Genomic DNA, 14770 nt, shown 5'->3' on the forward strand with positions numbered 1-14770 from the left:
CACAGCCATGCTGCACAAGCCCCAGCCACCCAGGACTGACAGCCGGAGCTCTTTAAAAAAAAAAAAAAGGCACACAACTCACACCTCCCTGGAGAGGCCCACCCTTTAGTTTGAGAACCGCTGATCTAGTCTGACCTCCTGCACCTTGCAGACCACGGAACCTCATCCATGCTCTCAGGCACCTAACCTCTGGCTGAGTTACTGAAGTCCTCAAATTATGGTTTAAAGACTTCAAATTACAAAGAATCCACCATTTACACTAGTTTAAACCTGCAAGTGACCAGTGTCCCATTCTGCAGAGGAAGGCAACCCCCCCCCCCCCAGGTCTCTGCCAAGCTGATGCAGGGGGAAATTCCTTCTTGACTCCAAATATGGCAATCTGTTAGACTGAGTGTGTGGGCGAGAACTCCACCCCGGATACGGACTCAGTAGTAAGGCTGCACCCAACCCTGATACAGTGCAAGGGCTGGGCTTGCCCCAGAAACAACCCAGGGCCCTGCCCCTCCGCGCCAGGTGCACCAGGTGTGGGTGGGCAGCTTCAGCACAGCAGCATGGTAGTAGTTGTCATCCCAGGTGGTATTGGTGATTCAGCTGGAGCTGATAGGGGTTAAAATGCCTCTGGCCCAGGGCATCATCATCCTGATCCTGAGAGACGGCCCTGTGTCCCAGAACACAGCAGGCACAGCCGTCATGATGGGGAAGCCTAAGTAGCCTAAGTCTGTTCTTCGTTTTGTTCTTTTGAGGTTTTCCCCTGTGACACTGCACCCCATATTCTTCACAGTGATATTATTGTATCATTATAGCATAATTCTGATGCATTTCATGCAAGATAAGTCATGTGAGGTGTCATTGGAAAAGTTATGATTTGCTGAATATGATTATCCTATTTGCATGCATGTATCAATTCTTTATCTGAAGTTATGAATATTGACTATGTATCTGTATTTCAAATGTAGTTACACCTGGGTAATGCCCACTAGACAAGATGTTTTCTGTCTAGGTAGTGGGTGGGGAAGAGCCTATTCAGAGGAATGGGCCATTAGGAAAAAAAAATAGGCCTTAGGGAAAGCTTGTCTCCCACTTGGGGATAAGCCTTCTTGAGAACACTCCAAACAGCCTGTGAGTAATGGCTGCTATGACCCTACAAGGACATGTGATCAAATCACATGATGCTGGACTCCATCTTGGGATGTAAGTATTCTTCCACAGACTGGTCTGGGAACCAAGCTTTGAAACAAAGGGTTCCCGCCCTATGCAAAAGCTATACAAGGCCAGGAATGACATCTGGGGTTCTTCACTCCCCACACAAGAAGACTCCTGGAAACACCTGAGGAACAAAGGCTGAACTGGGGGAAGGGCTGTACCCAGGCTAAAGGGATTTCTAGCATGTGAATGAAACACTTAGGGATTCCAAGCTGTAAAGCAAGTGCAGTTTGCCCCTTAAGAATCTTCAGCCTGCTTGTATCATTTCTTAGGGTGAGAATCTGCTAATTCATATCCAATCTATTGGTCTTAGTTTGTGTTTTTTGTTTATTTGCTAGGTAATCTGTTTTGATCTGTTTGCTATGCCATATAATCACTTAAAATCTATCTTTTATAGTTAATAATTTTGTTTTTTCTTTATATAAACCAATCAGTTGGCGTGAAGTGTATGGGGTCATAGTTTAGGGGCAAAAGTTGTTGCATATTCCTCTCCACATTGAGGGAAGGGGTGAACTTTATAAGTTTACACTGTACAGTTCCTTGTGCAGCACAAGACGGTGTAATTCTGGGTTTATACTTCAGAGGGGGTACGTGCCTGAACAGCTAGGAGTTGCCTTAGCTGTAGCCTTCCTATGCAGGAGCTGGTCAGAGAGCCTGCATGTAACTGCAGCTTGGTGTGTCCATACACCTGTATGTATGCTGGTGAAAGTGCAGGCTGGAGGGCTCTGCAGCTTGTCACAGCTGCACAATGTGAGAGAGCCCCAGCTGGTGGGTCAGGGGACTCAGTGGTACCCCACTTCCAGGTGGCACCCCAGGAGGAACCCATCACATCCCCACAAAATCTTTCTTTTAAGGACCCAAAAAGGGAACAGCCCATCCCCTCATTATATTGTCCACTATTTAGGCTTAATATCCAACATATCAATTTTGGCTCATTAACTTCTGGCTCCACATCTCCTGTTTTGAAATAAGCATAATTTCAACACAGTCCTTCAATCATATCAGTAGACCTTTTTAGTTTAGACTAATTTTAATTTTTCTGTCTCCCTTTTACACTTTTTCCCATCAACTTTTGTTATTATAGGTCACTGTAATATCTTATGAACTTTTTCATACTTTTTACAATTAAGCTCACAATTTGGGTAAATTTGAGACCCAATTGTCACATCTCCTCCCCCTTCTGCCAAGACCTATTCCAGCTCTTGGATGTCTACCTGCAACCAGTGTTCCCTCTAATTTTTCCCACACATCACCTCCATATTGGTGCACATAACAAAATTCATGTGGTGGGGGTGGGGCTAAGGGGTTCGGAGTGTGGGTGGGAGCTCAGGGCTGGGGCAGAGGGTTGGGGTGGAGGGCTCCAGCTGGGGGTGCAGGCTCTGGAGTGGGGCTGGGAATGAGGGGTTTGGGATGCAGTAGAGTGCTCTGGGGCTACAGCAGGGAGAGAGGGCTCACCCCAGCTCGCTCTCTCCCTGCAGCAGCACCTGGGCTGGGCAGGTAAGCACCTCTCCCTGCCGTGGCAGCTCCGGGGCTAGGGCTGCAGGATAGACACCCCTCCTCTGACAGGGCCGGGCCGGGTCCGCGGCCGCCCCACCCGCAGCCTGGGCCAGGCCGCCCTGGCAGATTTGGGGCCAGAGGAGGGGCGTGCTGGCTGTGGCAGGTTGGGGGCCAGGCTAGGCTGGGGCTGGGAGAGGGGTGTCCCATCCCCAGGCGTGTTCCCTGAGCGCCTGCACGGCCCTAAGAAGGCTGCTGCGCAGCTTATAGGGAACTTAGCCTGCAACCTCCACAACATATCACCCCCAGGTGCATGGACAGTCAGAATGGGTGTGTCAAATTTTGGAGCAATATTTGTGTTTTTATTAATTATCACCAGGATGACTGGATCCTACTTTTACCTTTGCAGAATTCGCGTGTAACAACTCTGATCACAAATTCACCTGCTAGAGCCCCTTCTTTTCTAACTATAGCTTTCACCCAATTCCACCCATCCCTACAACCGACTTCCTACATCCCCACAGCCTTCAACCTGCTTCAACACCTCCACCACATCCAGGAGGAACTGAAAGCCCAGTTGGATGCTACCAGGAAGGACTATAAGCACTCCGCCAACTGCCATTGTCAAGTCAATCCTCCAATTACTGTTGGAGACAAGGTATGGCTCTTCACACGACACTTGGACACTTTCCATCCCTCCCACAAACTGTACTGGTACCTTGGCCCCTTTCTGGTCTTTCAACACAGCCGGTGGCCTTCTGCCTCCAGCTTCCCCTTCCATGTTTCATGTGTCACATTTGAAGAAATGCACCCAACTCCCTCCCTCAATGAACACAGCCTCCTCCTTTCCCTCTGGTCATGTTGCAGGGACAAGAGTACCACATTGTTTCCAAGATCCTTCAGGGAAAGCTCCTATACCTCAAATTGCAGTTCACCAGGGGGGCACTCTTTAGTGTAAAAAAACCAAAACAAAACAAAAAAACCCTGTCCCCACACCAAAGCAGTGTACTTGAAATGTACAATAATTCTTCCAGAGAAATGTAGAAGGACAAAAAATGTTTCAACACCTTACATTCTTAACTCTCACAAGAACTGGGGAAATAGGCAGAGCAGCATATGTGCCTGTGATAAAAAGAACCCATGCTGTAGATGTTTGTGTGTGAAGATTGTTCTGCCTAGAATAGGAAAACTGATCTGTAATTACCTGAAAATATCCTTGAACTATGCTGATCCACAGATCCATTACAATGCAAACTTCAGTCTGTTTGCAGCTTGTGGGGTAGAACCAGACTTGTCAGTTCTACCTCCTGACGTCCCAGTTGAGAATTTTCAAAGGATAATTCAGATCTACTTTTTAAAAATTACAGATTGTGATAAATATATTTTGAGAAACACAACAGTTTCTACCACCTAATGACAACAAACCCAAATCCTTGGAATTGGCTGTCATGTGCCACTAAAATGTTAACTTTCCATCTCTTTGCTAGATGATCACTTTGTCTCCAAGGTAGGCCAGATCTGTGCAACTTATTACTTGAAGAAAGGATATTTTCAGGATACATTTTCCTATTCTTAGTGTTAAGTTCCACAGATTCATTACAATGGAATTTTCATAGCACTATGTCCAGGCTAGAAAGCAGGGCCATCCTTTCAACATGGACATCCAAAACAAGGTAGACTATATAAATATCTCCTCCATCTTCCTCGGCACTAAGGCTTTTCTATGGTGCCCATCACTACAGCAGCTGAGTGCCTCATAAATACGATGTTCACAAAATCCCTGTTAAGTGAGGTGGTATTGTTATCCCATTTTACAGAAGGAGAGCTGAGGCACAGAAACATTGTCAAAAGTATCTACTAATTTTGGGTGCCCAATTTTAGATGCCTATGGCTTGAGTACTCAGAGCACTTAGTATTATATAGCTTTGTGTGTTTAAAGTATGGCTCCCAATGATTTCAGTTGCAGCTGGGAGCGCTCCACACTTCAGCAAATCAGACCCTAGGACCTCAAGCTGTGCTTCCAGAAAGTGAGGAGAAAGTTAGTGGCCACCTATGAAAAATTTGGTTTAATTAACTTGACTAGCATCCCAGGGGGACTCAGTGGAAGGGATACAATCCACTTCTCCAAAGCACCATTCTATGCCTTAACTACAAGAGCATCCTCTCTCTTCCTGCAAACCACTGCCTCACTCACTTTACCCCTTTCAACTTCTGCAACAAATGAGGCAGTGGTCCTACAAGCTTAATTCTGGCACATCTTTACCTTTGAGTGCTTCACTTTGCAACCTTAATGTTCTCTTAACAGTTGTTTTGGAGGCAATAACTAGACAGACTGGAGGGGGACAAGAAAAGAAAAGGAGGAAGCTGGAAAAGAGTTTGTTACAGTAATCAAGTGAGAGATTATGCCCCTAAGAGCTCCTCAGTGTCAACTGGCAGAGGGTCCACTATACAGTAACTTGGATGCACTCGCTATCCCACGTTGTCATAATATGTATCTAAAGGGTGTCATGTAAGGTATCATATGTAAAGTGGTGACATGCTGGTCCCAAAAAAATCGTGTGATAGACGTATGGGTTATGTATAAAGAATTAGGTATGTGTACTGGAAATATTTTCTTAAAATACACCTTGGAGGTAGTGCATAAATGCAGTCATCCCTAGACAAAGGAATGTGGATTTACCTGTCTGACAGGCTTGATTACAGGTTGAGGACAATTAAAGTACAATTACATATAAAGGTAAACAAAATAACCAAGCTAAGAAGCAACAGAGGAAACAATTTAGTGAGCATAGCCGGTGTCCACGTCTGCACTCCTGGGAAGTCTTCCTGGCTCTTGAGACAAGATAATGGACGTGAGAAAATATGAAGGGGAGGAAAAAGGACATTTCTAATTATCCATCATACAGGGGACAAAGGGAACAGCCCCCTCTGAGCATAGGAAGAATGGCCCCCCTCAGCCTGAAGGGCAGGAACTGCTGATAACTTGCTGTAAGTGACAAATGGCAACTATAACATGCTATAATTAAGTTTTAGGCACTAGAAAGCATTTTTTGTATGTAAACAAGCCTGTCTTTTCCTCATTTAGTATCACTTAAATCCCTGTTCTTTGTTAATAAAAACTTATTCTTAGTTTTACTATAAACCTTCTGTGAGTGTCCCATGAGGGACTGGACATGAGAGAGAGAGAGACAGACAGACATACACACACACATACCCCTCTGGGGAACTCAGGAACTGGGTTCACTGATTACCTTGCCTTGCAGGTAACAAACATGGGCAGACTCTTGAAGAAGAAGTTGTGAGTGACGCAAAGAGGAAGGGAGCTGACACAGAGAGTCTAATCTCCAGTAAAACTCACATTTGGTGCTAAAGCAGAGGGGCAACAGTGGCTTACAGTTCTGGGTGTCCAGTGCAGATCATCACAGAGAACAGCAAGATGAGGAGAATAGTTTTATTATTAGGAACAGCAAAAAAAAGTCCCAAATTTCAAATGGTTTCAAGCATTAATCTCTAACTTCAAATGTTTATGAATTAAATTCACCATGTTGCAATTCAGCAACCATCAAAAAAGATGGTAACAACAACACTTTCACAATTCACAAAACCCAGATGGTTGAAGTAATTTGTGCAAGGGCAATAGTAAGTCAGTGACAGAGTTGGGAACAGAATTTGTCTCCTGGTATCACCATAATTAGAAGCTATAAAAACTTTCAGGAACAATGACATTTTCTAAGCAGAGGTTAATTAGTTTAAGACACAAAGTTAATCTGTATTTGTATTCTCTTTATCCCACTGTGCTGGGCACCAATAATTAGAAAATACCAATTTTATATGGATAACACTTTTTTTTATTACTATATTACACAAAATTATAAAGCTAGAGCCAAAATTCCTGGTCATGCATATTTTCACTGCATAGTACCTAAAGTTTCAGTTACTAAATGCATTACATATGAACTCGAATAAAAGTTCTAAGTCATTCTTTGATTATTGCAAGATCGATAGCAACTGGCTAATAAAAGGAATGATACGGATTTCAACAGGCAGAAAGTGAAGTATTTCTTTTCATACTAACATCAAGATAGCTTGGCCTAATCCCAATAAAATATCAGATTTAATTCCTGTAGAAAATGTCAAAGTCATTAGTTGCTTTAACAAGTTTTATTTTTAATTTAACTTGGTGGCTGAAAAAGTATATTTCCCTCAAAGTATTAATTTTAGGGAGGCAAACCAAACTTCAACTAAGTATTTTGCTATAATGTGCAAACCATCTTAGATGTCAAGGGCTTTCACTATTATTCATTTCTGTCTCAGCCACTCCTTAGAATATTAAGCCTTTAAACACTAAGTAAGTGAAAACAAAGACTTCAGTGTTTTGTTCTGTATCATTAACTCCTAATAGATTCTGAAGATTAAGAACATTTTAAAGAATTAAACAGATTTCAGCAATAAATGCAGTTGTTTCAGAATTTCTGTTCCATCTCATGTGATAACTCATCCTTGGCTTTAAGTTTTAGCTTGAGTTTCACTGGAGCCAAACACAAGAGAGGCACAAAACTAATTTTAATTCCATGTGAATTCCAGCAAATTCTGGCTTGTAATGTAAATTAGCTTCACATATAACATATGCATGTCAGTCCTGTTTTATTTATTTCACTTTGGCACTAAAGCAGTGGAGGTGTTCAATAGCTAACCCCAGGCAGCTGAGTATGATAAATTTTGTGTAATTATTCAAATAGTTCTACACACAGCTTACACAGTATATCTTGTATGAACATATCCACACTATCTAGGACTTGGTTGTAAAATGTCTTCAAATAACTCTTGGAGCCAGAGAACATGTATATTTTTGCCTCCTTTAAGGAGAGTTGGCTCACACCTGTGCTTAATCAGCTTCTTCCCAGCTGATGCCAGTGACATGTAAACTGAAGCCCTGAAGAAAGAGGGACTTGAATCCTGTGGAGAATGTTCTTTGGTGCACAGTTAGTCCGCCAGCATACACCTACTTTGCTACTGCCCACTCTCTTCCAGCTGCAATTATATTTCTTCTCGTCAGGGCTGGGTGATTTTGGACAAGCCACACATATGCCTTCTCCTTCCCCTCCCATAAATATAGAGAATTAAAATTACTTATTTCCATTTTTATTTGCCCAGAGGAATTACAATCCATTTATCCGTACAAAGGAAATATCAGTAGGCTCATTCCACAAGTGAAATAAGGCATCTCATTTGTGGTTTTAAATAAAGTATTGCCTCTGGCTAGATGTTAATCTGATATACCTCTAAGGAAAGATATAGCTACAGGCTCTCTGGAAGTTCATCTGAAGTCCTCATTGTTGATGGAAAAATAAGGAATTGAAGATTTGAATAGAATAGAAATAAATAAAAATTTAGCACTCACTTATTTTGCATTCAAGGATTTCAAAGTTGTTCAATTAAGTGTCACAACATCCCCACAAAGTCGATAAACATTATTGTTTCTATTTTACTGAGTTAGGCTATGTCCACACACCAACCTATATCAGCAACACTTACATCGCTCAGGGGTGTGAATATTCCACCCCCGAGCAACATAAGTTACACCGATATAAGTGCTCACAGTGCTGTCAGCGGGAGAGCTTCTCTCCCTGACATAGCTACTGCCACTCATTTAGGTGGTTTTATAATGTCATTGGGAGAGCTCTCTCCCATCGGCATAGAGCAGCTACACAAGTGATCTTACAGCAGCACAGCTGCACTGGTACAGGTGTGCCACTGTAAATTCGCTAGTGTAGACATGGCCTAACCTTGAATTAGGCATACTAGATTCAGACCTTCGGTGTTGCCTGTGTATAGTCTGAAGGATCTAAGCCATTATCATACATAGAGAAGTATCTAGTAAAGCTTTGTTTGTTTTTAGAAAGACCATAATTAGTCTTATGCAGTGTTGTTGTAGCAGTGTCAGTGCCACGTTTTCAGGCAAGATGGGTGAGAATGTATTTTATTGGACCAACTTCTACTGGTGAGAGACAAGCTTACACATAGATCTTCTTCAGGTCTGGGAAACGTAGTGTCACAGCTAAATAGAAGATGGAATAGATTGTTTAGCATACATAGTTTACCTTGAATGGTCCTTCGAAATATGTGTAGGGCCCTTCATTTTCAGTTTTTATTTTATTTTTCCCAGGATTTATCAGTGTTTATTACCACAAAAACAGGTGAAAATCAGTGCAAAAATATTAATATTTTATGGGTAAATATTGGGGTTTATTTTGGTGGGCAGGAAGACAGGAGAAAAGAGTACTCAGTAGATTAATACTTTTAATTCCGTTCATCAATGTGGTTTGCTGCAGAACTAAAACAGAACTCAAAACACAATGCCACCTCTGAGTTTAAGAAAACAATCTCTCTAATCCCCAAATAAAACTTTTCATTTGCATAAACAGTTTACTGTTTTAGACTTAGAACTATTAGCCTATAAATATTTACATTTAATAATTGGGACACATCATTTGCAACTCATATACTCAACTTCATCCTTTTTTCCTGTTTTTTTAAAAAACCTTTTGAATACTTCCTTGTGTTCTGAAATGTATTCTGATACAGATTTTCATTTTCTTCTCATTTTAGTGTGTCAAATCTTTAAACCATTATCTGCTAACAGCTTGAAATGTGTATGTGGTGGGCGTGAGATTCATCAGTATGTTCAGATGCACATGCACTTCAGAGCTGATGTGCGTGCCTGTTTGTTTAGTGTGGGTATCTTCTAGACTAATACATAGCCTTACTTCAACAGGCAGCTTTGCATATACACACACAGACAAATGTATCATCATAATACATATATCTCATGCAAAGTATTGTATTTTCCTAATAAAACAAGTTATTTTTCTATATATTTGAATGATACAAAAGTAGGCTAAAGGTCAGAAAAAAAATAAATATGTTTTGTAAAACTGAAAATGAAGGGGCTTAAATGTGTGTTAAGTGACCCATTAACACCCCTCCTGTCATAGGGAGGAAAGAAAGGAGGGGTTGATAGTGGGTTATAGATTGTTGTATTAAGCCATAAATCCAGTCTCTCTCTATTCAGCCCACAATTTTTAGTATCTAGCAAAGTTATGAATTTAAGTGATTAGTCTTGTCAGTACTTGGGCTGTGACCTTGTAAAAGGTGATGCCCTGATGTACTGTTATTCCCACACAGAGTCACATTGAAATCAAGCAATGTATAGGTTTCAGAGGGGTAGTCGTGTTAGTCTGTATCAGCAAAAACAACGAGGAGTCCTTATGGCACCTTAGAAATTAAGGGCTTGTCTACACTACCGTGCAGGGTCGATCTAAGAGACGAAACTTCAGCTATATGAATAGCGCAGCTGAAGTTGACATACTTAGATCTACTTACTGCAGTGTCTTCACTGCAGTAAGTCGACAGCTGATGCTCTCCCGTCGACTCCACTTGCGCTTCTCGTTCTGGTGGAGTACTGGAGTCGACGGGAGAGTGCTCAGCGGTTGATTTATTGCGTCTCTACTAGATGTGATAAATCAACCCCCACTGGATCGATCGCTACCCACCGATCTGGCGGGTAGTGTAGACAAGCCCTAATAAATTTATTTGGGTATAAGCTTTAGTGGGCTATAACCCACTTCATCAGATGCATGGAATGAAAAATACAGTGGGCAGGTATAAATATACAGCACATGAAAAAATGGGAGTTGCTTTACCAAGTGGGGGGTCAGTGCTAACGAGGCCAATTCAATCAGGGTGGATGTGGCCCATTCCCAACAGTTGACAAGAAGGGGTAAATATCAACAGAGGGGAAATTACTTTTTGTAGTGCTAACGAGGCCAATACCCACCTGGGGAAGTGAAGAAACAGACTGACAGAGCCAGAAGGGTACCCAAAAGTCACCTACTATAGGACAGGCCCAACAAAGAAAGTAACAGAACGCCACTAGCCATCACCTACAGCCCCCAACTAAAACCTCTCCAGCGCATCCAGCGTCTAGACAGTATTTGGTCCTGCCATGAGGGCAGGGGACTGGACTCGATGACCTCTCGAGGTCCCTTCCAGTCCTAGAATCTATGAATCATCAAGGATCTACAACCTAACCTGGCGGACGATCCCTCACTCTCACAGACCCTGGGAGACAGGCCAGTCCTTGCTTACAGACAGCCTCCCAACCTGAAGCAAATATTCAACAGCAACTACACACCACACAACAGAAACACTAACCCAGGAAGCAATCCCTGCAACAAACCCCATTGCCAACTCCGTCTGCATATCTATTCAAGCCACATCAGCCACACCATCAGGGGCTTCTTCACCTGCACATCTACCAATGTGATATATGCCATCATGTGCCAGCAATGCCCCTCTCCCATGTACATAGAGACTGTCCAGTCTCTACGTAAAAGAATAAATGGACACAAATCAGACATCAAGAATTGTAACATTCAAAAACCAGTAGGAAAGCACTTCAATCTCCCTGGACACTCAATAACAGACTTAAAAGTGGCTATTCGTCAACAAAAACCTTCAAAAACAGACTTCAATGAAAAACTGCAGAGCTGGAATTAATTTGCACCATCAAATTAGGCCTGAATAAAGACTGGGAGTGGCTGGGTCACTACAAAAAGTAATTTTCCCTCTGTTGATACTCGCACCTTCTTGTCAACTGTTGGGAATGGGCCACATCCACCCTGATTGAATTGGCCTCGTTAGCACTGACATCCTCCCCCCTTGGTAAGATAACTCCCATCTTTTCATGTGCTGTATATTTATACCTGTCCACTGCATTTATACATGCATCTGATGAAGTGGGTTATAGCCCATGAAAGCTTATGCCCAAATAAATCTGTTAGTCTCTAAGGTGCCACAAGCAATGTATAGTAAGTAAATGGCACTCCACCCAGATGCAACCTTCTTAGGATCTGGGCCTAAAACAGACCACCATCATGTATGTGTTAAGTCTGCTCTTCTGTGGAATATATCACAGCCATTGGCACATTCTTCCCTCTTTGAAGATAAACTGATTTACTGTAATTCAAGGGGCTTCTGTCTATTAAAGACCAATATGTACATTCATCAACATCTGAATAGCTCTACAGGTAACTGGAGTGAAACACACTGATCTTCCTTTCTGCAAGATACTTATTGAAATTGTTTTTTATCTGCCCCCCACCATCACTTTCCTTCAGAAGGAAGCAAATTCAGCACCAACCTACATGCACTGTCAAGTGTTGTCTGTGAATGATTATAAGCCATTTTATATAAATCTAAATAATCCATTCACAAATAACTTGAAATATGGATACTCTTTAAGATGGAACTCAGCCAATGCTTCCTGCTCTAATGCCTACACTAACTCACAGTATGCTAAATGTTTACTATGTTAGTGTTGGCAATAAAATGACTGCTGCAAGCCAATGGCACTCCAGATCATCCATTGATGGAAACAGCATATATCCAGTTATAGCTGAACATACTGTAATCACAAGGTGTTAAATCCATGGGAGCAGTTACTACATGTAATAAACAAATGGAAACATTTGTCAGTTTTTATTAGATGTCAAGAAAAGGAAGGGTGACTTTGGGCCAGATTTCCATTTCTGAATAGAAGTCACTATAAAAGCTTGAAATGCTGACATTAAAGCCACTTAAGCCCTGATCCTGCAATCAGACCCACACAGACAAACCTCCTCTATCTCTGTGGTGACTTCATGAGGACTTTGCACAGGCATCACGGTCACTCACCTTCAGAGATCCAGTTGCAGGATCAGGACTTAGTGAGGAAATGCATCCAAAATTATGTTACTATTTAAACATTGCAGATGGTAAAGCCTCACTCTGTCATATCCCTGGCGTAAAACAAACAGTTTTATGATATTAAGCATCAACTGGCTCCAAGCTCACTCCCATCCAAACACTTACTTATAACATCCAGTAGGAAAACCTCCCTCACAGTTCATATCAACCTTTAATTTTGTTCCATGCCTCCAGGCAGCCTAAATCACATCCCAAACCAAACACTGCTATGACTGACGCAAACTCCTGAAAATAAGGGCTTTCATAATGAGCGGGGCTGATAAAACATGGTGTAGTAGCAAATACTACATCTACAGCACAGAGTATTTACCAGACACAGTGCCAGAGAAGAGGGGGAGGGGGGAAGAATCACCAAACTATCTTCCTGCGGGGCTGGAGGGCGTAGATGGGTGTCCAGCTACCATGAAGAGGCACCTTTGTGTCCTGACTGCCTGTTTACAAGGAGCACCTCGGGGGGCACCTCCCATCGCTGCTGTCTCAGATGAAGGAGAATGCAGCCACCTGGGGCCCAATCCTGCAGTCCTCCTGACTCAACTCCAACTCCCAATAGAGCCACTGGGAGCGGGGCTCGAGTCACCACTGCAGAACTTCGCCCCCGGGGGAGTCGAGACCGGGTTCTCCCTGCGACACGGAAACTAACTCCCGCCTTCCCCAAGGAAGGGACGCGGCTCTCCGGCCGCTCTCCCGGGGAGGGGACGGAGACGGAGCCAGTCTAGCTGCTCCTCGCTCCCCAGGTCGTGCTGAGGAAAAAGCAGCCCTGGAGGGAGGGACGGAGGGACCGAGCCGCTGCTGCATTAACGCCCAGCGCCCCACGCCCTCCGCTTGTTTACAAGCGAGGACCAAGTCCCGTGCAAGGCGGGCGGGGGATTAGGCTGCAGTCCAGCTCCGTTAGCAGAGGAGTAATGCAGACACCTGCCGAGCTAGCAGGGCCACCACACGCCGGTCACTCAGCCCAGCCCCTGCTGGGGAAAGGTCCCCCCCGCAGAAGGAGTCACTCTTAGCTAGTAAAGGGGGGGGGGGGCGCACAATAAAAGGTCCTACCTTTTCCTCTGGCTCCCGGGAGTCGGCGGTGCGCTAGCCCCGCCTGCGTGTCCAATGCGGCCAGGCCGTGCAAGGGGGGTTTCCTGCCTCCTCCCCGCCCTCCTCGGGGACCTCTCCGCTTGCTCCTCGCAGCTCCCTCGGGACGGCGTGAAGTTCCTGCGAGCTCTTGCTCAGATTCCCTCCGCAGGTAACTAGCCCCCCCTCCCCATTGCTTTCTGCAGCAGCGACACCCAGCGGCCGTAGCGGGCAAGGACAAAGGCCGCCGCAGAGGGTGGGCTGGAGGAGGTGGCTCTCATAGACTTGCGGGGCGGAAGAGTGGGGACCCACTGACCACAACCATGGCTTTGGGGGGGGGGGGGGGAAGGGGAGAAGAAAAAAGAAATTTCAACCGAAAAAAAAGGGTTGGGAAATGGAAGAGTTTCTTAACCAGCTAAATCCACCACCCCAGACTTATAATAGAGGATCTGCAGCTATGTCTACACTGGCACACATGAACACAGTTACCAGCCCATGTACATGCTCAGGCATGCTCCCCATACACACACGCTGTGCTGGTGTCCTGGAGTGCATTAGTCACTCCTGATTGTGTCTGGGGATTAGCTCTGCCAGGCCAACACCCCTTTCTGCAATTGCACTCAGTCACTCTCCTTGGGACTCCACTGCTCCCTCTTCATGGCTTGGCCCACCAGCCAGTTCACTGTAGTTTCCCCTTTTGGGGGTGGGGACAATGCTTTCTCCATCTCTCAGGACCCACTGTCTCAGGCAGTCTTCTCATTCACTGCCCCTTAAGGGTGCCACTTCCCCAGGGGCTGGCAGGGAAACCCAGACCAGGGACCCTACAACAAGGTCTGCACAATCCTGAACCTTACTGGTGTATCCCTGGGCTGCTTCCAGGGCCGGCTCCAGGGTTTTGGCCACCCCAAGCAGCCAAACAAAAAAGCCACGATCGCAATCTACATCGGCAATTCGGCGGGAGGTCCTTCACTCCGAGCAGGAGTGAGGGACCATCCATCGAATTGCCGCCGAACAGCTAGACATGCCGCCCCTCTCCAAAGTGGCCACCCCATGCACCTGCTTGGTAAGCTGGTGCCTGGCACCAGCCCTGGCTGCTTCCCACCTTGCCCGCTCTCTCTCCCCCTGAGAACAACTGCTGCAGGCTCACACTGTCCTGTTCACTGCTACTGGGCTTTATACAGGCCCCTCCTATTCCTGTCCAGCTGAGCCT

General features: G+C 44.5%; 1 protein-coding gene across 1 annotated transcript in view; it reads right to left on the reverse strand.

The window, feature by feature from the left end:
* The window catches only part of ANKRD6 (ankyrin repeat domain 6), a 170616-nt gene extending 156983 nt beyond the window's left edge, over positions 1–13633 (reverse strand). The window contains exon 1 of the mRNA XM_026654154.2: positions 13546–13633. The gene's annotated coding sequence lies outside the window, so the exon portion shown is untranslated. The remainder of the gene's footprint in view (positions 1–13545) is intronic.
* Positions 13634–14770: the final 1137 nt, after the last annotated feature.

This window comes from Terrapene carolina, unplaced genomic scaffold (genome assembly GCF_002925995.2).
Source record: "Terrapene carolina triunguis isolate 2854851 unplaced genomic scaffold, T_m_triunguis-2.0 Scaffold42, whole genome shotgun sequence".
Taxonomy (NCBI): Eukaryota; Metazoa; Chordata; order Testudines; family Emydidae; genus Terrapene; species Terrapene triunguis.